Here is a 26,012-nt window from a genome sequence, read left to right as displayed (position 1 = left end):
GTGTGATGTTTGTAAAAATCAGGGTGACATATTTTATAAAAAATATAAAGTATTTAAAGAGCTCTTACATAGCCAGTCTGTGAAAATTTATGCTCATTCAGCAGCGCATATACTGTAATCAGAATGATACAAAGATTAGCATGGCCCTGCACAAGGATGACATGTAGATTCGTGAAGCGATCCATATTAAAAAAGAAATTAATCCTCTTGATTGGGCTTAGTAAGAATTGGGTGAGCCTTCCATAAAAAGGCTACTATTTGTTGAATTCCTTTTTCCTCAAAATGTTAACTTAAGTGCGGAAACGCAAAAGAAGAGATTTAATACAGCATTTTGACATTTGATGCTAGAATAATTTCATTAGATCATCAAGCTCTGAATTATTGAAGATCGTTCTCCTGTAAACAGTTCTTTCCATTATCTTTCTTTGAATTAGAAAAAGTTGCCTGCCATTTGCCTAGAAAAAGATAAATGTATTATGTTCTAAAATATACAAAGATTTTGGCATTATGTCTTCTCTGCTTTTTATTAATGAATGCTTTTGTTTAGTCTTACATCAGACGAATAGAACAGATTTGTGTTTTGAATAGTTTAAAGCCAGGAACAAAATTCTCTGTAACCGCATTGGCAGAAATTCACTTGAAAAGTCGAATCTCACCCGGGAAGAGTCATTTTCAATCTTCCTTCTACCCCAGCATACCCAGGCAAGGAAGTAGGCTCTTAAGGTATAGTGACTGCCCGAGATAGTGAACCCAATAATGCAGGGACAGTTTTGCTAATTGGCATATCTCCAGTGTTGGCACCTTGGATACGGTGCTCAGGACCCTATTCTTGATGAATTGGCTGATTCTCAGTGGAGGGAAAGGAAGAATGTTCGACAAGGCCCACGAGGGATTCTATATTGTTTGGTCCTCACCGTTCAGCATTTCCCACCCCATGAGGCAGTTCATTCAGTATCCGATAAGTCTAAGTATTTGCCTTCTCAGAAGTGCTCCTATGTGCTGCCCAAAGAGATGGTCGCTTTCAAAGTTTTTCCAGCAAACCTGGGTGAATATGTGCGAGGTACTGTCTTTATTCTTACAGTTCAAAAGCTGCATGAATTAGAAGTCAAAATGCAGAAACATTCTGTTAACAGTGTGAAGAAAAAGTATGTCTCAAGGTCAAGGTAACCACGGTTGCCTTTTCAGGAGTCAGTGAGAATGATGGCTGGCTGCCCAGAGACAGGGAGCCAATTCTGTGGTGTGGTTGCCATGTTCCAGGATCTGCCTGGCATTAAAGGCTGGAAGCCCAATTTTATTAGTAAACCTAGAGGGATTGAGAGCCCAGGGATGACAGATTCCTGCCAGCCTCATAAGAAACTAAGGCTTGAACCAAAATGTTAATTTACTCTTTTCCAATAAAAGCTGTACTTCTCAAGTGTGCTCAGATCTGTCAGCTGAGGCACTGCCTTTTCCCTGTACGCTTATCGGTGGCGGAGCCAGAGGACGGCCGGGCAGTCGGACCCAGTGTGTGGCGCCCCTGCTGGGAGGTGGCTAAGGATCTTAGCCTTCCAGCCCTGCGCTCAGCTCAGCCATCTTGACTAGAGGGGAGGAAGTGCTGTTAGTCACACAAACTCCCTCACCTGTGACAGGGTCCGAGCCACACTGCCAACTTGGGTCTTTCCCAGAGTTGGCTTTTGTAAAGATGAAATACCAGCTTTCTGTAGACGTAAATTGGATTGAGTAACTGTGCTCTGTTAGTTGCCATCACAGCCCTGTCCCTTAGATTTGAGGTGCTCCTCATCAGTGGGTCTTGGCTGTTGGCAGTCTCATCCTCGTCACTTACATTTGGATTTTCCCGGCTTCTCAGAGTTGTTCCTTCGTTTGACTTGGGAGCTAACATGTTTTCTGTCCCCTTACACACACTGTTGTGTCTCTTCATTCACCTGAGATCCCTGACTGAAAACTAACCTCCAACAGATAACTTTACGGCATATCCTTTAACAGTGGCATTTGAAAAATGTGCACCTGATATGTAAGTGAAGTATTTTAGAGGTCTCTAGTATTTTATTTACCTCTGTGGTTAACAGGTACTAAAGTATAAATTCTCTACTTTGCTGTTCTAGAATTTCCATGGGTGATTTTCTTCCGAGTATCTAAAAAATAAGATGTATCTATTGAAGGGAGAATGTCCTACTCTTACCAACTCAGTTTTTCTTTAAGAAACTGCTGTTCTAATTCTGAAAGGGAAATATATGCTGTATTTGAAAAATGTAGAAAAGAGAAGTGAAATATCAAAGAAGGAGGTCGGGATCAATAAAAGACAGTAAATAAACAGTATTTATACATTTAACCACTTGCAAAACAGGATTATCTCTCAGGTTATTCAATAAGGATGACTAGAAGGACTGAGAAGAGACTGTATGAACTCTCATGTATTAATTACCCTTCTAGGATGTCAGATCAGGTCAGTAAAAACTGTGATGTCCTAGAGCAACTTGTTACCTGCTCATTTCTCTGTTACATAAAGGGGGCTGTGTAGCCAGTTTTGCTTTTTGGCTTTACTTTTAACAAAGAAATAGAAGCTAAAAGGGCAGTGATTAACTAACTACATGTCTGCAACCTTTTAGAAGTTGTGTAAGTATTGTCTACTCCCAAGGTTCTAGTTTTCAAAACTGTTGTTCATTATCCAACAAAATGGAAATATTTTAAGTGATATCCTATTAACAGCCAGGAAATGCTTACACTGACGTTAGCAGATTCGTGTTCAGTCAGCCAGTGCTGAGCTCTAACCTTTGTGTATACTGCTTCCATAGGCATAATGTAAAAATCCATAAAATTCTGACACAAGAGAAACTGGTTACATTAAAATACATGGGTAGGTGTGCTTAGAGAAGTGGACAGAATCATGGATGGGTTTATTGGTGTGTCAGGACTGAGACTTGAAAGAAGCAGAAAGATCAGATGTGTGCTGTGGTGCAGGTTAGCTATCTTTTGTTGTTTCCATAGTGCTCTGAACCCACATTGGGGCAGGGATTATCTTGGATGCGATCTAGGATATTGAGGTTGTTTGTTTCCGGAAGCTCTCTTTCTGTAGTTCCTTGGAAATTTCTCAAAATGTTGGAAGAGTGAAACATGCTGTCACGTTAAAACATTTTGTGACCTAGTTTAGGCTTAAGTATACTTTTGTACTGGCAAACACACAGGGGATTTAGGCTTTGCTCTAATAGCTGCGTGAACTCAAATATATGCCGAATGTGGATTGCTCTGAAGGCGATGGATCACAGGTTAGTAGGTTCTGGACCTTGAGCAAGACATTCCTTGGAGTTAAGGGGAGATTTATATTAAAAAGTAGCAAATTGTTTCCCTCTTTTGGAAATAAACAAAATCACCCTCTGATGATAAAATATTTCTTTAGCATGTCAAGATAGTTACTGAGAAAAGAAAGGAGGGGGGAAATGGGGATAACTTATAAGCCCCATAGGGGCTTACTTACTGTTTCGGAAATGAAATGTATGTAATAAAAGTGCAATAGCCTTATATACCGTGTGACACGAAAATAATGAGACAAAGAAAAAAATGAAAAACGCCATACTAGAGCTTATATGGCCAAATAAATCTTGTCCCACAGGAGGCAGTCCAGTGTTTCTAGCTCTGTTCTAATTGAGCAAAACGTTTTCAGACTCCTTTGAAATTGTCTTCAGAACTGTTTTATGAGCCAAACCCCAAAATCAACATCTTTACTTTATTATCACACGTCTTTTTGGACCCAAAGGAATATTACTCAGCCTGATCTCCCACTTAATTTATCAGACTTGGCTCAGCCTATTTCCAGAATACAGTGTGCTTTTTGATAGGACAATTGAATATTTTTATTCATTTATTTATTCATTCAGTGATGGAGGCTGAGTACCTTCATTGAGTCAGGTGTGCTGGGATGACACATGGGAGTCTGACCCTGGAAATGGGAGGGGAGAAGGAAGATCAGCGAGGACCAGAGAAGATACCTTGAGCAGTCTTTGCACAGAATCAGGAGGTTACCAGATGGACAGAGATACCAGTTCGTGTTAGAATCTAGTTAAAAGATGAAAATGAGGGGCGCCTGGGCAGCTCAGTCAGTTAAGCAGCTGCCTTCAGCTCAGGTCATGATCCCAGGGTGCTGGGATCGAGCCCTCTATTGGGCTCCCAGCTCAGCGGGGAGTCTGCTTTTCCCTGTCTCTCTGCTCCCCTCTCCACACCCCTGCCCCCACTCATGCGTGTTCCCTCTCTTGCTCTGCTCTTCCTCTCAAATAAATAAAAGTTTTTAAAAAATGATGAGAATGGATTGGTAATTAGGGTGAGATCGTGAAGGCCTTAGTAAGTCGTGGAATGGAAGGTACAGTGGTTAAGAGTGAGGGTTCTCCTGCCTGATTATCTGAGTTCAAATTCTGGATCCTTCATTTATAAGCTTTATAACCCTGGGCAATCTCTGAATCTTCCAGCCTTAGTTCTTTTCATCTGTAAAAGAGATGATGCCTACTTTATAGGGTTAAGATGTTTAAATACATAGACACAGATAAAGTTCTTTTTTTAGGGGCCCTGGGTGGCTCAGTCGGTTGAGCGTCTTCCTTCTGCTCAGGTCATGATCGCAGGGTCCTGAGATGGAGCCCTGGGTCGGACTCCCTGCTGAGCGGGGAGCCTGCTTCCCCCTCTGCCTGCTGCTCCCCCTGCTTGTGCACTCTTTCTCTCCCTATCTCAAATAAATAAAATCCTTTTTTTTTTTTAGTTCTTTTTTAAATTTTTATTTAATTTTTTTTCAGATAAAGTTCTTAATCATGTCTGACATATATAGTAAATACTCCGTAAATGTTAGATTTTTGTCCTGCTGCTTTGTCCCGTGGGCAAGAAACAATAATGGAAGTATTTTAAAGAGCGGAATATACTTTTTTTGCCTTGTGTAGCATTAACTCCTCCTCTCTTCTTGAGGTAGTCTCTTCCCTCGTTTTTTCTTTTTCAAATAGCTTTTTGACACATAGTTGATATGCCATACAGTTCCCCCATTGGAAGTGGGTGATTCAGTGATTTTAGTGTATTCACAGGGTTGTGCAACCTATCACCATAATCTAATTTTAGAACACTTTCATTCCCCCTAAAAGAAACACCATCCCCATTAGCAGTCAATCCCCGTTTCTTCCATCCACCTGCTACCACTCACCTTAGGCAACCTCTGACTTACTTTCTGTTCTTATAGATTCGCCTACTCTGGCCATTTCATATACATGGAATCATTCAATACATAGTCTTTTAGGACTGGCTTCTTTCACTTAGCGTAAGGTTTTCAGGAGTTACCCACATTGTAGTATGTATTGGTCCCTCTTTTTTGGAATGGAATGGTACCCCACTATATGTGTATTGCACATTTTATTTATCACATTCTGTTATTTATCATCCACTGATAGACCATTTGGGTTGTTTCTAGTTGTTGGTCATTATGAATCTTGGAGCTGTGAACTTTCCTGTGCTAGTCGTTGTGCAGACATGTGTTTTCATTTCTCTTAGGCATATATCGAGGAGTAGAATTAATGCAGCAACTCGATGCCTAAGAGTTTGAGGAACTGCCAAACTGTTTCTGCAGAGTGGCTGCACCTAATTACATCGCTGGTGTAGCACCATATAAGGGTTCCACTTTCTCTCCATCTTTGCCAATATTTTTATTATCTTTTTAATTTTAGTGGTCTTGGTATATATGAGGTGGTATCTCGTGGTTCTGCTTTGCATTTGTCTAGTGACTAATGATGTGTGAACATCTTCTCCTGTGCTTTTTGGCCCTTATTCTCTCTTTATTGAAATGTCTATTCAAATCCTTTCCCTGTTTTTTTTTTTTCTTTTAATTTCACTTTATTTTCAGCTTTATTGAGGTATAACCTTGGCCCGTTTTTAAGTTGGGTTGTCTTTTGATTATTGAGTTGCAAGGAGTTTTTAATATATTCTGGTTCCAAGACTCTTACCAGATACATGATTTGCAAATAGTTTGTCCCCATCTTTGGGTTGGCACCTCATTTTCTTGATGATGTCCTTTATAGCACAAAGGGCTGTCATCTGACGAATCCAATTTACCTATTCTTTCTTTTGTTGTTTTTGCCTTTGGTGTCCTATCCAAGATACCATAGCCTAACTCAAGGTCATGAAGCTTTACTCTTAACGTTGTTTTCTAGGAGTTTTATAGTTTTAGCTCTCACAGTTAGGTTTGTGATCCATTTTGAGTTAATTTTTATGTTTGTTTTAAGGTACGGATCCAACTTCAGTATTTGGTGTGTGACTGTCCAGTTATTATGGCATTGTTCCTCAAAGAGTCTATCCTTTCCCCCATCTTTTTTGGGCATGCTTGTTGGAAATCAGTTGAGCATGCACACTAGAGTTAATTTCCGGACTCTTCATTCTCTTCTGTTGCTCTATATGTGTGTCTTTATGGCAGTACCACCCTGTCTTGAGTTCTATAGTGTGTAGTAGTTCTATAGTAGTTCTGTAGTGTCCAGCTTTTTCTTTCTCAAGATTATTTTGGCTATTCTGGGTCCCTTGCATTTCTGTATGAGTTTTAGGGTCAGCTCGTTGTCAGTTTCTGCTAACAGTCTGGGATTCTGATACGGATTGCATGGAAGCCACAGATCAATTTTGGGAGTACTGCCCCTCAACACCAAGTCCCTCCCACTCGTGAATACATATGTCTTTCCATTTATGTAGATCCTCTTTCATTTCTCTTAACATCGTTAGTTTTCAGTGTGCAGTGAACTTCTTTTCTTAAATTTATTCTTATTTTGTTCTTTTTTTGATGCTATTGTAAGTGAAATTATTTTCTTAATTACCTTGTTTTCTTGGTGACATTTTCTCAGCTGCGTTTTGCTCGTCTCTGATTTGCTCAGGGGTGCTGCTCTTTCTGTTGCATCTTACAGCCCCCAGGATTCTGATTTTCCAAACTGTTACTGGACCCATATCCAACGCTCCAAGTGTGTGTTTACAGTTCTTCCTTGGATTCCTAGGGATTCTACCTCCTAGATGTTACCATAGGAGTATAAATTACTGGGCATAGAACCCAGTGTGGGGCTCGATCCCAGGACACCCAAGATCACCACCTGGGCAGAAACCAAGCATCAGACACTTAACTGACTTTGCCACCCAGGCGTCCCTGGATCAAGAACTTTTTTAAAGTACATGCATTTTGATTCAGAAAAGTATGTAAGTTTTGATTTTTGCAATGTCACGTACAGGAGTTTACCATCAGGTAATGAGCCAATGTTACAAGAATAGGGGAATGGTTGAATAAGTCACATAAATTTAGTGCAATTTAAAAGTGGTTTTATCATATGTAAGCATGCATATAGAGAGACTTGTGAAAGCATCTGATAGTTGGTGAAATATTTTAATTACAAAACATTTATGTAAAGTGTGATTCTCTTTTTGTTGAGCAACAATAGAAAATAAGCTCCAAGGGAGCAGGGATCTTGTCTCACTGACATTGATACCCCCAGAAGAGAGTAGGAGCTCTAAATATTTGTTGGTGGTATTGGTCTCTCTCTCTTTACTGCTTCTCTTGCCTTAATCTGTCTGTATTTCTTAACCTGGGCTTCTGCAGACACTTACAACTTGTTTTCCTCGCCTCCAGTTTTATCCCCTACAGTCCAACTTCTGCTCTACAGTCAGAGTGTATTTCCAAGTGGTAAAGGTGGCCATGGCATTGCCTACTGTAAGTAACATCCTTTAGTTCTTCCCCAGTGCTCCTAAGATAATTTCCAGACTTCTAGCCTGGATTACCAACCCCTTTGTAATTTCACTTCTGTGTACTTTTCCAGCTCTTCTCTTGCCATTTTCCAAGATAATCACCATGTCATGCCAAACTATCCGCAATTCCCCAAATATGAATTTTCCTGCATACCTACCTACCTTTGGACATGCTGTTCCTTCTGCCCAGACCATGCCAAACTTCCCTTGTTTATCTGGCAAATTCCAGATCATCCTTTGAGATCCTGTGCCCCAGCTACACCCCTCTCTAGCAGCATAGGAGTGCCTCTTCTGCAGGGCTTCCATAACTCCTGAACTCTTTTGTAACCCTTAATGTACAGGAGATAGACATCTCTTTAGGGCTAGTGAGTGAGTGAGGGCAGGGACTCTATATTCTTCTGCCTTCAACTCATCATCTTACTGCTGAACGGACTTCTGCTTTATCTCCCTCTCAGGGCTTCCCAGTTTGGGTCTGAGGCCTGGTACCAATTTCCTTTCATCTGTGATGAAATTAGAAAAATAAGGGCCCTGTGGTGAATTTTTCAGAAAGCTAAATCTGTTTACATTTTGGGTGTTAAAATGTGCTTTTTCTAATGAAATGATGTTGGTAGTAGATGGTAGGGTACATTTATGTCTTCAGTTGACAACATTCTGTCAGAGCCCAAAATTTGTTGGAAATTTTACAGTTCCCTGAAAACCAAAGGTCTGGGAACAGTGCTGTATCTCATGGGGTGGCACCAAGTCCCCAAAGTCAAAAGCCTATGAGTCATCCTTGGCTTCTCCTCCTTCCTCATCCCTCCACCCCCGCCACATTCAGACACTTAGCAAGTCCTGCCAATTCAACCTCCTAAATATTTCTGGAATCTGCACTCTCCTCTCCGTCCTTGCTGCCAATTCCTTAGGACAGGCCCTCTTTATTTTCTCTGTACAACTGCAACAGTCTCCTGACTGGTCTTCTTGCCACTGTTCCCCTCTTACCATGCGCATCAGAACGAGCCGTTTAAAAAATCAGAAGCAGGTAATCTGTTTTCCACAGGATGAAAGTTCCTTATGGCATACAAGGTTTTTCTCTAGTGGGACTTCTTGCTATCCTCTGTTCACACTGTCTCCTGCCCTTTCTTTACCACTTTCTTGGGCAACTCCTGGGTAAGTTCAGTTGTCACTTCCTCTGTGAACTCTTTCCTGCAAGTCTGAGTTAGGTGCTCCCTTTATTACTCTTAAAATACCTTGTATGTCTCTCTACCTCAGCATTTCCACATTAGTTGATAATTCATCTTTTCATGTCTGCCTGCCCACTAGACTCTGAACAGCTTAAGAAAATGTCTTTCTTCCTTTCATCTTTCTATCCCTAGCACACCCCGTACAATGCTAGAAAATAACAAATACTAAGTAAATGTTTGTTGGCCAAAAGCATTTGTTTGATATTAGAATTGGGTGTACAGTGTGGAAGGTTTATGGACCAGAGTGAGGGGCTGAGTACAGAAGTCTCCACAAGACAGCGAACGGGATAAAGGCCTTCTATGGAGGTTTAGGCAAGAGTGATGGGTACCTGAACTCAGGAAGTAGCAGTGGATAGAGAAACATTGAGGTGGTGGAATTGGTGCTTGGTTAGATGTATGAGGTCATGGAAGAACCTAGGATTACTTGAAGGTTTCTGGGCTTAGAAAATTGGTTGGTTGGTGGTGTGGTTCACCAACAGGGGTAAGTTCTGTTCTAGACACTTTGAAATTGATGTTGAGAATATTGGTTCAAGTTGTCCAAGAGGTGACTGACTGTGGCATTTGTGGAAAGAACTGTTTTGGAGAGAGAGGCTGGGGATTCTGCAACCTGTAGGTACTAGATAAAGTCTTGGCCACAAGGGAGATAATTATCATTTGTTGTTGGCTGTGTCGCAGAGGTGGTGGTGCACTGGGTGGGAAAAGAATGAGACCATGAGCTTCTAGATACTGGAGGTCCAGATCAAGGAGAAAGAAGCATGTGAAGGTTTTAATTGAAATCCAGGTTAAGTGTCTTACAGTTTCCATCTATCAGATGAAAGTATAATAACCACTTAATTGGAATATTAAAGGAATTCAATGAGTTTGCATGTGCAAAGTCTCAGGTACGGTCCTAGGCTCACTCTAGGGGCTCATAAATGATAGAGAAAAGATTCATGAAAATATTTCTCAGGACCTGGAGATAGTTTCAAAACAAGTTTTTCTTAGTGATTACATTGGAGACTATAGTTAGTATCTTAAACCTAAAACAATTTAGTTTTAAATAACACAAACTTAGCTTGTATAGTGTATGGAAACCATTTTTCCTATACAGCTCCATCCACCCCCTTTTATGCTATTATTGTCACACGTTCCATCTTTATACATTGTACGATCATAGATTGATATTATTGTCATATGCATTTGTCTTTTTAATCATATTAGGGAAAAAATAGTTCCAAAAAAACCCTGCAATAATACTGGCTTTTTAAATTTTTACCTATGTAGCTAGTTACCTTTGCCATTGTTCTTTCTTTCTTCATGCAGCTTTGAGTTACTCTCCTGTCCTTTCACTTCAATCTGAGGGACTCCCTATAGCATTTCTTTGAGGGGAAATCTACTGGCAACAGACTCCCTCAGTTTTTGTTCATCTGAGCATGTCTTAATTTCACCTTCATTTTTGAAGGATAGTTTGTCTGGATATAGAAAGCTTGGTTAACAGCTTTTTCTCAAAGCCTTTAAATGTGTCATCCACTGCCCTCTGTCTTCCATGGTTCTTTTTTTTTTAAATTTATTTGACCAGGGCAGGGGTGGTGCATTGGGGCAAGCCAGAGAGCACAAGCAGGGAAAGGGCGGGCAGAGGGAGCAGCTGGTAGAGTAAGGATCCTGATGCAGAGCTCCATTCCAGAACTCTGGGATCATGACCTGAGCCAAAAGCAGACCCTTAACAAACTGAGCCACCCAGGCCCCTATCTTCCATGGTTCTGATGAGGTGTTGGCTCTTAAACAATGTACTGCATTTCCTTTGTAGGTGGTGAGTAGCTTATCCTTGCTGTTTCCGAATTCTTTTTTTGCTTTTTGGCAGCTTGATGTATAATGTCTCTCAGTGTGGCTCTCCTGGCCTCACATTAATGTGCCTAGAAAGCACTCAAAGGATCATAATAATGCAGTCAAATTAAATAAATGATTGTATTTCATAATAACAGTAATGACTACAAATGATCCATCAGTAGAACACAATCAGTATATTGTGCTTAAAAAGCCAAGAAAATGTTCAATGCATGCTACAGAGAATCCCATTAAAAACTTTGATTTTTAAAAATTGTTTGAGGGCTTACAGAGGGTAAGAATCAGGTATGAAAAATTCTCACTTAATGTGGGTAATTCCCTTACAGAGTCTAAATATGAGTTGTTCCTATGTCTTTGCAAAAGAAATATTGTTCCTTAGAGGACATGTAGTTGGAGCTACATGTACAAATTCTTCTTTAGTTTTTAACTGCTCTCAACATGAAATATTTACCTTATATGAAATATTCCTAGAACAAAGATTAAACTTTTAAAACTTTAAGATTAAAATTTTAAAATAAAATTTATATGTAAGCATACTAAATCATAACTTAATATTACACATTTTTACATCTGAACAAAACAACCTAATTTCAGATGCCTAAGTTTGGCAGTTGATAGAGTTGTCAGTTCTTTTAACTTTTCCAACTATCTTCTGTTTTCTTACCTTTTAATATAGTTTCCTGATGGTGTCCTTTATAGATTTTTTCCCGTTCTTTTTTTTTTTTTAAGACTTTATTTATTTATTTGACAGAGAGAGAGTACAAGTAGACAGAGTGGCAGGCAGAGGTAGAAGGAGAATTAGGCTGCCCAATGAGGAGGGTGTCCGATAAGAGGCTCAATCCCAGGACTCTGGGATGACGACCTAAGCCAAGGGAATATACTTCACTGACTGAGCCCACAGGTGCCTCTTTTTTTCAGTTCTTAGCACAGTAGTTTTTGGAAATTTGGCTTTAACAGATCTATTTTTTTTTTTAAGATTTTTATTTATTTATTTGATAGAGAGAGAGATCACAAGTAGGCAGAGAGGGAGGCAGAGAGGGAGGGGGAAGCAGGTTCCCCGCTGAGCAGAGAGCCCGATGCGGGGCTCAATCCCAGGACCCTGAGATCACGACCCGAGCCGAAGGCAGAGGCCCAACCCACTGAGCCACCCAGGCGCCCCAACAGATCTAATTTTAGAATGTAATATGTTAGAGGGGCCTGGTTTAGTCGGTTGGGGGGGCCAACTCTTGATTTCAGCTCAGGTCATGATCTCAGAGTCCTGGGATCGAGCTCCGCATTAGCTCCATATGTGCTCACTGGGGCGTCTGTTTGAGGATTCTCCCCCTTTTCCTCTGCCCCTGTGCACATGTGCATGCTCGCACTCTCTAATAAATAAAAAAAATCTTAAGAAAAATAAAATAGAATGTAAGATGTTAGATGTTAATTTTTATAATGGATTTTTTTTTTTTAAAGAAAAAACATGCTTTTGTTATTTTGGTTGCTTATACCTTGTTCTATTAGAAAGGGCACTGAATTCTTAGTCATGAGACCCGGGTTTCTTACTCCTTCTGTTGCTTTGCCCATCTGCATTCTCTTAGCCTGTGCTGCTTTCTCTGCAAAACAATTGTATGGAGCCGGATAATCTGTGAAGTTCCCCATACTTTCAAAATTCCATAATTCTCTCATGTAGGACTTTTCTCTGGCTTCTATGATAAACATTAGAGTAATTTAAAGAATTTATGGGCTGTCATTGTTTCTCTTTTATATCATGATAATTCTGTTACTTTTGCCCTAACATTTAGCCAGGGATCAGAAAATAGTTTTATTTTTCCTACAAGCTCTTTTATGGAGTTGCTACATATTGGAGAAAGATTAAAATCTCATCCCTTCACTGAGGCAGTAATACATCCATAGTATTTTTTTCTCCTAGAACGAATTTAAGAACTTAACGTTGTTAACATAATTTAATTTTAAAAACTTGCCATTTCAGGATTGAGGAGCAGGATTTTGTCAGTAACTCAGAGGAGCAGGTTGAAGAAAAGTATGTGAGTGATGGGAGAAAGAAAAGTTAAATGAGAAAAGAAGCTTTTATAATTCTTGTTTTTAAAATGATGATTCTTTTTTATTATTAACAATTGATACGCTCTCATTGTAGAAAATCTGGACAAATAACAGAAAACACAGCTCAGTAAGCTCATTACCCAGAGATAACCACTGTTAGCATCTTGATCCATCTTTCAACCATTGTGTATACATACATGCAGAATCAAGCTGTACATATTCTTCTGAAACCCTCATTTTCTTTTAATATATTATGAACGCTTTTCCATGTTATGAATCTGAATCATTTTTTAAAGGCCATATGATCTATAGGTATCTATATACGTATCCATCTATCTTGCTAGATTACTCTCCAGAAAGGTTTTTGTTTGTTTGGTTGGTTGTGGTTTTTTGCGTTGTTTTTACCAATTTGTACTCCAACAGTGATGTGGATCCATTTCACAAACCCTTCCAGATGCTATGCCATTTTATCATTAAAAATTCCTTACCCAGTTTGAGGAACTTAAATAGTGTATTGCTGATGTTTTCATTTATGTTTCATTAAGTTATTACTGTAGTTTAACATTTTCTCATATGTTTACAGTCCTTTATGTTTCCTTAAAAGGAACTCACTTTGGTGGTGGTTTTATTAGATAAGAACCTAATCCCAAGTACCTGAGTGACTTAGTGCTGGGATAAATTTACTCACCTCATAAGGATGTGATTATGAAAGATTTTTGGCTTATGGTGTTGGTAAAGTTTGGTTAGCTTTCTTCTAAGACCCAGCAGACAGCCTTCAGCACAGACAGCTGCCTAGTTTGGGCTGATTTGTCGTTTTTCCTCAAGAGAGGCCCAAAGCTGGAGAACGGGGCTTTTACAGGTCAGAAATGGAGACAGAACTGGATGTTGAAAGTTTTCCAGAATCCAGCACTCTCTGTGACTCAAGCCAGAGCTGTTGACTTTACTTTCAAAAAGATCATTTAACTCTTGTATTTTTGAGATCAGAATATCTTTTTCTGGCTCTGTTGGGAGAACTGAAGTGGGTCATTTTTCTAACTAGTTAAGGGAAGGATGTAAGAGGGCCTGGGGGATCAATAGTCTTCCACTTTATTTTTCCTGTGAATTTTCTGAACATGTATTGTTTTCAGTCCAGCATGAAAAGCATATACTACTATGTCCAGGTTTACCAGAGGCCTCTGGGGGGTTGGCATGAAGCCAGCTCCTGTCAGCCAGTGTGCCTCCTGTGCCATAGAGAGGTCTCTGACCCAAGCGCTGCGGAGGCAGGATTGCACAGGGGTTAGGAAATCCCACTCTGGAACCAGACAGCCTGACTTCAGATCCTGTCTCCACCACTTACAGTCATATGCTTTAGGCAACGTACTGAACCTCATTCTGGCTATTTCTTTCCTCCTTTTGTTTCTCAACAGCTTTATTAAGATACACTTGACTACCTACATCAAATTTATCTGTATAAACAATTTAGTGGTTTTTGGTCTGTTTACTGAGTTGTCCAGCCATCACCATGATCTAATTTTAGACCATTTTATCACCCTGAAAATACCCCAGTACCCATCCGTGGTTATTTTCTGTTCCTCTCCTTGCCCCAGCACCTTCAGGCCTAGGCAACCACCAACCCACTTTCAGTCTCCATGGACCTGCCTACTCCTGACCTTTCATATAAAAGAAATCATGCAATATATGGCCTTCTGTGACCAGCTCTTTTCACTTAGTGTAATCTTTTCAAGATTTATCCATGCCCTACCATGTATCTGTACTTCATTCCTTTTTATTGTCAAATGATACTCTGTTACATGGATACACCGCTTTCTCGTTATCCATGCACCCATTGATGGACACGTGGGTGGTTTCTACGTTTTTCGCTATTATGAATGAGGCTGTGGTGAACATTTGTTTATGTACGTCTGTTTCTTTATTTGTAAAGTGGGCACCATTTCATAGAATTGTTGTGAGGACTGAAAAAGTCCAAATAATGTAGTAGTAGTGAGTAGATAGGGAGCATACTAACAGTGTTAGTTAATAAATGCAATTTATGAGTGTATGTCCTCGCTTCACCTCAGTGACAGGATTTGGCTTACTCAGGGTGCCATGCTTTCTTTCCTGTGGACATCTCCGAAGATTCCCTCTTTTACTTCACTGCTGACTTCTCCTTGAGTTACAGTTCTGAGAAGTTTAATTCATTTAGTAAACATTTCTTGAACACCTGCTGTCCCAGGTGCTGTGGAGAATTAAAAGAACAGGGTAAACAAAAGTGTGGAGAAGCTTTTCCAGTTAAAGGCTGACTTTAGTTTGCTAATCTGCAACCTCTGACCTGCCAGGAAGGTTTAAGACTTAGGGCCCCTGAACCCCATTTCTCACCAAACGCTACATGTTTGGGCGTCTCTTAATCCTTTCACTCTTGTCATGCCTTTGTTTTAACAAACATATCTATGTTTGTCAAGAGGCAAATGGAAGCTGACTGTTGTGGAAGTAAGGCGACTGAGTCTCAGTGCAGAACCCAACAGGTAATAGTAGTTAGTAGCTCATTCCTGCGCTGTTGTGGGGGTGACCGATGATGTCTATTCTAATTTCTATGGAGAAGTTCCTGATTTTTTCAATTTGTAGGTTTCTTCTTTTTTGTAGAGTCGACTTTACGTTCTTTTTGAACTTATGGAACTATTTTGTGTTGGTACTGGACTCCGCAAAAAAAATCAGCTCAGCATCGTCTGGCTGCCTGTGTTTTCAGCATCGTCTGGCTGCCTCTTGACTTTGTGTGGATAGTGATTTGCATGGTGACTTAGAATACACGTGTTGACTATTTTGCTTCTGCCACCATTCTCTGCCCTATAAGAGAACAAATATGTTTTTATGATTTCCTCATTTGTTTGAGCTCTGAAGTAGTGTTTCCTTTTTCCTATGATAGCATAGTTAGCCTAACAGAGTGATGCTACTACCTCATTCTTCTCTCTTTCATTCAGACAAAATGCCTTAGCAGTTCAAAGAACTGTTTGATAACTGAAGAGTGCCTCTGGTGCTTGCTGTAGGATTAGGGAAGAAGTTTGGATTCTGTTGCTTAATGTCCATTTCAGGAATTCATCTTGAAAATGAGTGGAGTCGTCTGCAGGCCCCCCTATATGCCCATTAGGACTTCCACAGAGCTTATTTGGGGCCTCACTAATAGTGTACTAGTTTTGTCCTATCATCTGCCGTCATATGGTAGCAGTGTGTTTCCATATATAGGAGTTTTACTGTTTGCTCTGTTTTAAATATTTACTGTCATGCAAGCCTGTATCTTGTAAGCTTGCCCAATTTGGGGGATTCCCATTGAACTTGTAAAACATTTTTTGCTTCACCAGAACCAAATTAGTAGAAACTCTGAATTAGTAGAAACTCAGGTTAGTAGAAACTCTGAAGATGAACTAGAAGAAGATGAACCACGAAACTTTCTTATGAACACTCTCTTTAAGGCTATAAAGAACCAAGTGATTTAGTAAATCAGAGATGCTGACTTTGCATTCCCTCATAAGATGATGGTAGCCTTGATCTTAGCAGCATGACCTGAGATTTCCCTGCTTTGGAGTTACGATCTGACATTTCACTTGACCCTTGGATTAACATAGGTTTGAATGCATTCACCCACATATATGCAGATTTTTCCCTGTAAATACAGTAATTTTTCCCTATAAATACAGTACTGTAAATGTATTTTCTCTTCCTTATCATTTTCCTAATAACATTTTCTTTGCCCCTTTTTTTTTTTTTTTTTTAAATATGGACCATTTCATAGATTTGCCTGTCATCCTTGCATGGGGGCCGATTTTAGTATATGTGCTGCGGAAGCGAACGCCAGCTTACTTTACTTAAAAAAATTCAGTATGTAATACATATAACACACACAATATGTGTTACTCCACTGTGTTCTCAGTAAGGCATCCAGTCAGCAGTAGACTATTAGAAGTTGAGTTTTGGGGGAATCAAAAGTTACACGTGAAATGGGGTGCCTGGGTGGCTCAGTGAGTTAAGCCTCTTGCCTTCAGCCCAGGTCAAGATCCCAGGGTCCTGGGAAGCCCCGCATTGGGCTCTCTGCTCAGCAGGGAGTCTGCTTCCCCCTCTCTCTCTGCCTGCCTCTCTGCCTACTTGTGATCTGTCTGTCAAATAAATAAATGAAATCTAAAAATAAAATAAAATAAAATAAAAAGTTACACGTGGATTTAAAAAAAAATTTTTTTTTGAGATTTTATTCATTTATTTGACAGACAGAGATCACAAGTAGGCAGAGAGGCAGGCAGAAAGAGAGAGAGAGGAGGAAGCAGGCTCCCCGCCAAGCAGGGAGCCCGATGCGGGACTCGATCCCAGGACCCCGAGATCATGACCTGAGCTGAAGGCAGCGGCCTAACCCACTGAGCCACCCAGGCGCCCCACACGTGGATTTTTGACTACAGGGAGGTCAGCCCCCTAAGCTCTGCATTGCCCAAGGGTCACCTTCCCTGGACGTGTCCCCTTTTCAGCAGTAGGTAGTGAGGTTGCGTAAATCAGGGTTCTAGGAGACCATATCTCATTGGGATGCAGCCTTTAAATTAAACTTTAAATTAAAACTTTGTTGTTTTTAAATACTTCTTGCCTCCTCACTTCCTCTTACCCCACCGAGTCCTTTCCTGCTCTAGGTTGTATATTCCTAATATGCTGTGAACTCATCCATATGTTGTCTTCTGCCTTTCTCTTTCTCCACAAAAAGCTTCTGCAGTCAGACCAGGAACCTCAAATAGGAATCCTTAGGAGAGATGAATTCGTCTTCTCTGGAGCTGTCAGTTAACCCTTGTCCAGTGGACACGTGCCTAGAGGGACAATATAAGGGGAATTGTCCCAGCCAGTCAGGACTGGTTCAGTCACCTAGAGGAAACCACTGATGTTTATACGCTTGTCCTTAATTCATTTTGTCTAATATGTAAGACATATTTGAGGTCAGATATTGATGTTTCAAAATAATTTTAATCATTTCAAGATACATATAAATGTTTTAGGACTATTTTTTTTTTTTGTAAGTAAGAGAAGCGCAACTCAAAGTGCTCAAAGTGGGTAAGTGTGAAAGTGATGTTACTAGCTAACTTAACGAATAAATCTCGGGTTGTATGGGCACAAGTGGGGCCAGTGCTTAACCACTGTTCTCCAGAATCTCTTGCCTATCATTTCTCCTCACTGGCTGTCTGCCCTGTTGGCTGCAGTCCATGGTATGCTCACTAAAGTGGTGGCAAAGACAGCCATCGGCAGCTGCAGGCTTAGATGTTGCCAGTTTGGTAATCCCAGAATAAAGAGAGCTCTACTCTCCCAGAAATTTTAGTAAAAATCCTGAGACTGATTCACATGATCCTGTCCATCCCTGAATCAGCCCGTATCACTCACTCTCTTCAGGGGAGGTTACATGCCATGATACACTCTTGTCCCCACAACCATATTAACTAGGTAGGAAGGGTTCATCAAAAACAAATGAGGATATGGTTTACAGAAGAGGGAATAGGTGTCGGAAAGGCAGATATCACAGATGTCTACTGAATATTCGAATGCAGAATGAATTTACTTTGATGTTTCATGTTACGTTTATAGATTTTGTTTGGAACTGATAACAGCCATACACCATTACTTATGGTTTTATGTATCAGTCTTCTCTCCCTCCCCCCCCCAGCTAGATGGTAAAGATCTTAAAGACCATACCCATCATAGATCTTTTGGAATCTCTAAAACGTACAGTACTACACTTGCACGTGGTAGGTACTCATAAAGGTTTATGGACGCTGTGGAAACGGCAGGTTCCTTCTAGGAGCATTTTCATTATTGTTGGTGGCAAATACCTCTGGAGTTAACACCATTCAGTGTTGGTTTAGAACAAGTGCACACACAGCCCCTTTAATGAGCAAGTGGAGAACACCCTGGCCAGTATCCAGTCACATAGGGCAAGCAGGATGCGTGAATGTAACCTTGGGTGCGTGCAAGCTATAGGCACAGAATGTGCTCCGTGGACTATAGAGAAAGATAAAAAAGAATTCTTCTCAATTCCAAAGACTGGCTGTAGTTCAAATAAAATTTTGTTTAGCGCCCTTAGGCAGCTGTGCCAGACATCTCTCAGCTCTTAAACTATTTGATGTCCAAACATTCAAGACTATGAAAAAAAAGTGACAGGAAAAAAATCCTCATAGAACTTCCTGTGACAGGTCAAAGTTTAATCACAGCAAATAATGCAGATTTCCCTTTTATTATAACCACAGCAGAAAGGCAGGTCTTGTGTTTACAAAGCATGTTGTTTGGGAGACCTCTGTAAATTGTAATCTTTGGAAATCCCAAACCTATTGGATGTAATCCCGTCCATTAGATGAAGGCAGCTTGCCTATGCCACAAAGATCCAGAACAGCAAGTTAAATGGAAAATATGAACAGGAAGCAGTCATTAAGAATTACAATGGGTAGGATGCAGAGTTAATTCACGGAGATATTTTGTTATGAGATAATGACATCACTAGGACAGCTGGAAAGCTGAGGGCTATAAGGGGTCAGGACTATAGAGACAGGGAGAGAACTCAACTTTATGGGAGAGTTAGGGGCTTGGCTGGCTTAATTGTGAGACGGTAATGACCTAGCTGGCTTTTTTGGATTGCGTTTTTCATAGCTCAGCTGGGTTCGGAGACTTAGTGAATGCTGAGAACGACTTTTCACTTCTGAACATTTCCTTGGATTACAGAAAGCTAAGCTCTCATGGTTGCATATCGAACGGTGGTTTTGATTTCCTCTGAAAGTCATCTGAGATATTTTGTTCACATTCAACACCGTGCGAATGTATTTTGCTTATGGAACTGCAGTCATGTAATCACTGAAATGGTATTTTTGTCAACTTACTGAATAGCAAAAAAAAAAAAAAAAAAAAAAAAGTTTTCAAAAAGTCTCAAGATGTTGGTCAACACAAGGAATCATAGTTAAAGTTACTTTCCAGTCTTTCTGTTCAGATGTTCAGACCTGTCTGGCTCTTTGTTTTCCAAGTGTAGGGGTTCTAGGCAGCCTGGCCACATTCCTCATTGATTTTATATAAATATATTACAGATTGTTAACCTCCTGCCAAATACCAGGAATTTCAGTTCTTGCTTTAGCTCAGTTGCTTTAAGTGAGACTTATTTGTTATATTAAAATATCTATGTCCTCTTTATTGCCCACCACATTGACTGTTATTTATTTGATTTGGGGTAATTCCAGAGGGAGCCATTGTAGACAATAAAGCATCATAAATATTATGTTCTAAAATTCCTCAGATGAATACAGGCCTTTCCTGCTATTTGAAAGTAGAATGTTCCTGCGAAAGCTTTTGTAGGCTGAAATGGTGTAAAGTGAAGAATCAATTACCATTAATTTGTATGGAAAGTCTTTTGAGTGTTCCCAGAACCTCTCTTGGGTTTTCTGATACCTTAGGACACATCTTGCTAACGGGTGCACAAAATAAATCAAGATAAAGCACAGATGCTCAGAGAGAGCCCCCAAAAGCTAAGGCGACTTGATGCCCTGAGGCTGAGTATCCTTGTGTAGAAGGAATCTGAGGGTATCCCCTGTTCACTGTTTGCGGTGTGTGCTGCCTCTGTAAAGGCTCACGTATTGAGTGCTATTTTCAATTTTCTCCTTTTTTCCTAAAAGCAAAAACCCTCTGAGATTTCTTCAGTTAGCGAGCACAGGTATACTAATGTAGGACTTTGGTAAAAAAGTAAAAGGGTAGTGGCGTGCACTTTCAAAGACTGGGGGATACCTGTATTTATAATCGTGGACTCAGAATGCATTTCATACACATAATACAGTGTAAACTATATAGACTAATATAACTTTTTTTTTTTTAATAGTGATAGTTATTCACTAAACATGTCAGACTGGATTTTGTATATTAGTGTAGAGCGGCATTTCCCAAAATGTTTTCGGTGGAGTCGTGGCTCTGTAAGGACTGGAGCCAAAAAAGACGGGTGTCCTACGGGTCCTTCCAGGACCTCTCCTTCCTTTGATGTCACTTTCTAAGGAGAAATTTCTAAGGAGAAAGCAATACGCTGCATTTTCCTAATGAAACTCATACCAGCATCCTAACCAGCTGGAAGGGCAACCCTGCAGGGCCACCGGCTCCGGACACTGATGACTCTGGCCCTGCTGTGGCCCGTCTCTCAATACCTGATAGAGGAAGGAGGCTCAGGATTTGTTCTGGGGGGAGCGATGGCTGTGGGGCACCGGAGGCAGTAGGGTGGGAGGCCCGCAGGAGTGGCAGAGGCCTAGGAGCTCTTTCCCAGGGTTCAGCGCTGGGAGAGTGGTGGCCAGGATCCCAGCCACGGCTGAGTCTGGGGAGCAAGTGGTTGCAGCAGTGGACCCAGGAGCTGGAGTGGGAACCCACCCGGGAGAGAAGTCGGTGGGCTGTGGGCGGCCTTCTCCTCAATAAGCTGGGCCCAGAGGTGGTGGACTCCAACCCCTATAGGGTTCCTGATGGCGCTGAGCCAAATGGGGATTGAAATGGACTGCAGGGAGGAAATCTGTACCCTTGCTGTAGCAATAGTAGGTGTTGGCGGAGTTGTGTGACTGCTGAGGTGGCCTCATTACGTCACTACTCTTTGGCCATGACAAGGAGGAGCTGGCCAGTATGAATAGACCTTTCTTCCAACCTGTCCTTCCAATCAAGCAGGATTAAGTGAAGTTCAAGCAGCAGTATATGCTTTGAGGAACATTAACCCTGGTGTTCTTTAGGAAGTACACAACTACAGTATAACCCTAGTAGAAGACTTTCAGCATTGCTTGGGTAAGAATAAGTCATGGTGGATGAGAAGAGGGAAAACCCCTTGACCCAGTTTTTAGCTGTGTGGACAGTTTGGAAGCTTCGATGACAATAAACATGGCTTGTGGTGAACTTGGGCAAACGTGACTGGAGTCTGGGGTCAGTGAAAATGCAGCTTCAGGGCATATACAGCTTATAATTCTTGGAGAATCTGCTTGTTTGGCATGGGCTCCACCAAATTGCTGTAAATACCAATGAAAAGACGTTCAAATGAGATGGTGCTGTGCAGCCGGTCTTCCCGCCACTGTCGGCACGGTTGCTGGGATCTTGGTGCAAAATGTGTTAAAAGTTTCTGTTAAAAGTTTGGTACTGTGGGGGCGCCTGGGTGGCTCAGTGGGTTAAGCCGCTGCCTTCGGCTCAGGTCATGATCTCAGGGTCCTGGGATCGAGTCCCCCATCGGGCTCTCTGCTCAGCAGGGAGCCTGCTTCCTCCTCTCTCTCTGTCTGCCTGCCTCTCTGCCTACTTGTGATCTCTCTCTGTCAAATAAATAAATAAAATCTTTAAAAAAAAAAAAAGTTTGGTACTGTGAGTTTTTACCTTGGATATAATGCAGTGCACGATTCTTTTCCCTTCTGGGTCCGTGAAGCCAAATCCTTAGTGTAGTGACAGAAATTGCAGGAAGCAACAGGAAGACTACAAGAACAGAAGGTTGTTCAAGAAAAGGAAGAGATAATAGGTGAAGACAAGGGTTGAGGTATTGAGTTGGTATCTGAGGTTTCAGAAGAGGAATTGCACAATTCTTCAGGCCCAGTTCCTGACTTACCTGAAGGATTGACCTTGCCATGTACAATTCCCAAAAAGTAAGAAGGTTCTATGCCTGAGGTAACTGTGGAAGATTCTGGTGAAAGCTTAAAAGACATCGTGGCCAAGATGAAGAATATGTAGATAATGGACTGACCTGTATTTTACTTCCCAAGTTTAAGCCCATTCCCTTGCCATTTAAAAATTTCATTTAAAAACTGGCAAAGCTTAGCGCAACATGAACTGATACATAGTCTTCACAAAATTGTTACACTTTCCCAAAATACTGTGTTACTTGTTGCTTTCTCCCTTCAACTAAATCAGTAATTCCCCTAAAACTCATGTTTCATTCTAGTTAAGAACACTTGAAAACTTCGCCATTGAAATGTCTGTGCCTTTTGGAAGGGGTGGGAAGAAATAACCAATTTGATCCCATCTTCCTTTTCCTTCCAATAATCCTTTGTGGCCTTGTACCTGAGGCATGGGCAATAAAGTAGTATGTGGTTCTCAAATATAGGGAAAGGACAGGAGCTACAGTCTGTTGATGAGAGCTACCAGGCATCTATTCAGTGTATGTAGAATCACTCTTTACAAGAAAACTGTCTACTACTATTAACTTAGTTAGCAGTGAATTTAAAATAGTTAACCTGTAAAATAAAAATACCCTCTCAAATGTTACCTGATGAAGTAAATGCTGAAGTAAAGTCACTGGAAAAGTTTATAAACCTGTGAATTATATCAAAATAAGACAAAGGCAAACAAAAGGAAGCTTTCTTCACAGAAAAATGGAGAAAGGTACTTTTGGGAGGTACAAATTACATTTCTGCACTGGCAGAAGAAAAGAAATCATTGCTCCTGTGGAATATGTATCTGGAGTCACTGTACTTTATTGAAGAGCAAGGAATAAATTTAGTAAGATCATTTAGTTTATACCCATCATGTGAGCTACCTTTAGGATATTTCTTTCTTTCTTTTTTTTTTTTTTTTTTAACATGGCCTAAGTTTTTTTTTTATCGGTATTCACTTCAGTAACTTGAATCCACAGATATAAGCAGTATATTACCAGAAAGTTACAAGTAAACACAGATTATACATGCAAATTTCTGTTCGCAAAGGTCACATGTGCAGGTATGTGATAGGATATTTCATTTAAGTTTGATTCCTAGATAATTCGATAGTACTTTAGTGGAGACGTAGAAGAGACCTAAATTACATATGCAGTGGTGACATGCCCCAACATTCCACATTTTAAAAATTGCCGGTTAGGGGCACCTGGGTGGCTCATTCAGTTAAGCATCTGCCTTCGGCTCAGGTCATGATTCCAGGGTTCTGGGATGGAGCCCCGCATCGGGCTCCCTGCTAGCAGGGAGTTTTCCCTTTCTGTCACCCCTCCCTGTGCTCCTGTATGCGCTCTCTCTTGTTCACTCTCTCAAATAATAAAACCTTTTTTAAAAATTGCCCATTAAAATTGGTGCCTTTTCTCCATGGCTTATAATGGAGAGCAATGGGCAGTGGCTTCCATGAGCTCACCTCTGCCCGTCTCATGTGTGGAGTCCAGTTGCCTTAGGTACCATCAGTGAGTCTTCATATTTTGAAGAGAATAATACAACTTTGAGGAAAGTAACTTGGGTGGGTTAGATGTTATTCTTGAATTGTGTCACACGAACAGTAAAATGAAGCAACAGAGCCTGCTGCCACGGCAGTTAGGTAACAACAACGGTTTGGAAGCAGGCGACCTTTTGGTTCAGCAGCGTTTTATGATTATTTTATATTCCAGTTATGTCCCTGTTCAACTTTTTCTTTTCTTCTGGAAATTACTGAAATGTCATATATTCAAAACTGTAAGTGCAGGAAAAACTGGAGTTGCTAAAATCAGTGTTGCCCTGAGGCAGTGGTAAAAAAATATATATTTTTTTCATGAAGGAAATATATTAATTATAGTGGAAACATTTTAAAAGTAACATTTAAGAAGCACTACTGTAGTGCTGCAGTTCCGCGTTTGTGTTTGAATTTAGTACATGTCATTTTTGATTCATTGTGGTTTTATCTCATTTACAAAAATAGAAGTAACGTATAGAAAGAAGCTTGGTGATTGTGGAACTGCTTTTTCTTCTGCAAAAGGAAGGAAAAAGGCAAAGCTCGCAAAGTATGTGGGCTTTACAATGGAAAGAAGATGGTTCATAGGAGCCATGAATAAATGGTAGTTGCCTCACTTTACCAAACTGATGGAGTTATTTTGATAAACTTCCCAAATGGCAAATTCATCCATGACGGCAGTCATCACTATCACAGTATGGCACTCACATGATTAATGGCATTATCGTCAATAAATTTGTAAGAGTTTTTGCTTTATCAGAATAGTTTTCGAGAATAAGTCACTTAAGTGACATCAGAAGACTCTGGGATTTCAAAAAAATCAAGTTTAGAAGTAGATGATTAAAACTTAGAAATAAGGGTGCTTGGGTGGCTCAGTCTGTTAAGCATCTGCCTTTTGCTCAGGTCATGAACGCAGGGTCCTGGGATAAATCCCCACATCGGGCTCTCTGATCACCAGGCAGTCTGCTTCTCCCTCTGCCCACATAAAGTCTTTAAAAAAAAAAAAAAAAAATTTTTTTTTTTTATAATAAAACTTAGAAATCAGGCACCTGGATGAGTCAGTCAGTTGGGCATCCAACTCTTGGTTTTAGTTCAGGTCATCATCTTCCAGTCCTGGGATCCACCCCAGTCAGGCTTGACTCTGCTTAAGAGTCTCTCCCTCTATTTCCCCCTGCGCCTCTCCCCCTGCTCCCAGGCCTGTGTGCACGCTTGCTCTCTCCCTCTCAAATAAATATTAAAATGAAATCTTTAAAACTTAGAAATCAGGGCACCTGGGTGGCTCAGTTGGCTAAGCAACTGCCTTTGGTTCATGTCATAGTCCTGGGGGTACTGGGACCCAGCCCTGCGTCGGGCTCCTAGCTCAACAGGGAATCTGCCTCTCTCTTTTCCCGCCCCTCCACGCAGCTTGTGCTCTCTCTCTTGCTTGTGCTCTCTCAAATAAATATCTAAGACAAAAACAAAAACTTAGAAATCAGAGTATTTTTTTTTTAAGATTTTATGTATTTATTTGTCAGAGAGAAAGAGAGAGCACAAACAAGGGAGCGGCAGGCAGAGGGAGAGGAAGAAGCAGCCTCCCCACTGAGCAAGGAACCCAATGTAGGATTCGATCCCAGAGCCCTGGGATCATGACCTGAGCTGAAGGCAGCCAAAATCAGAATATTAAGAAGTAAATAAAAGTGAGAAGAAATTCAGTTGATCTTGATTGATTTTAGTGGAGTCGTAGAACTCTTCCCAACTGCCCGTCATTAAAGAGTAGCGTGGACCTGGCTGTGAAGTGTGTGTGGTCGGTCGTGGGGTTCATCCCACCAGACTGAATGATAGCGTTCTTTAGTTTATTTTAAAGTTTAATTTAAATTCACAGAGAAGTACCAAATGTTGTGGGGCCCCATTTAGCCCAGAAATGAATTGGGGTGACATGGTGAACCAGCTTGGCATGAAGAATTCAACAGAGGTAATATACAAAGTACATAATTGAGAGTCAACCCTGCCTTCTATGTGCACATTTATGGTTAGTTTCTTTGAAGAGAAAGAGTGTTTATTCGGTTTTTA

At 40.7% G+C, this 26,012-nt stretch overlaps 1 protein-coding gene and 2 pseudogenes across 3 annotated transcripts in view; all 3 read left to right on the top strand.

Moving 5' to 3' along the window:
* The window catches only part of CDK6 (cyclin dependent kinase 6), a 246,300-nt gene that overhangs the window by 39,926 nt on the left and 180,362 nt on the right, over positions 1–26,012 (top strand). The gene's annotated exons all lie outside the window — the stretch shown is intronic.
* LOC122905751 lies at positions 92–191 on the top strand (annotated as a pseudogene).
* On the top strand, positions 21,266–22,571 carry LOC122904814 (annotated as a pseudogene).

The sequence above is a fragment of the Neovison vison genome, chromosome 4, assembly GCF_020171115.1.
Source record: "Neovison vison isolate M4711 chromosome 4, ASM_NN_V1, whole genome shotgun sequence".
Lineage (NCBI taxonomy): Eukaryota > Metazoa > Chordata > Mammalia > Carnivora > Mustelidae > Neogale > Neogale vison.
The sequence above is the reverse complement of the archived record's forward strand: the minus strand, read 5'-3'. Positions and strand labels throughout refer to the sequence as shown.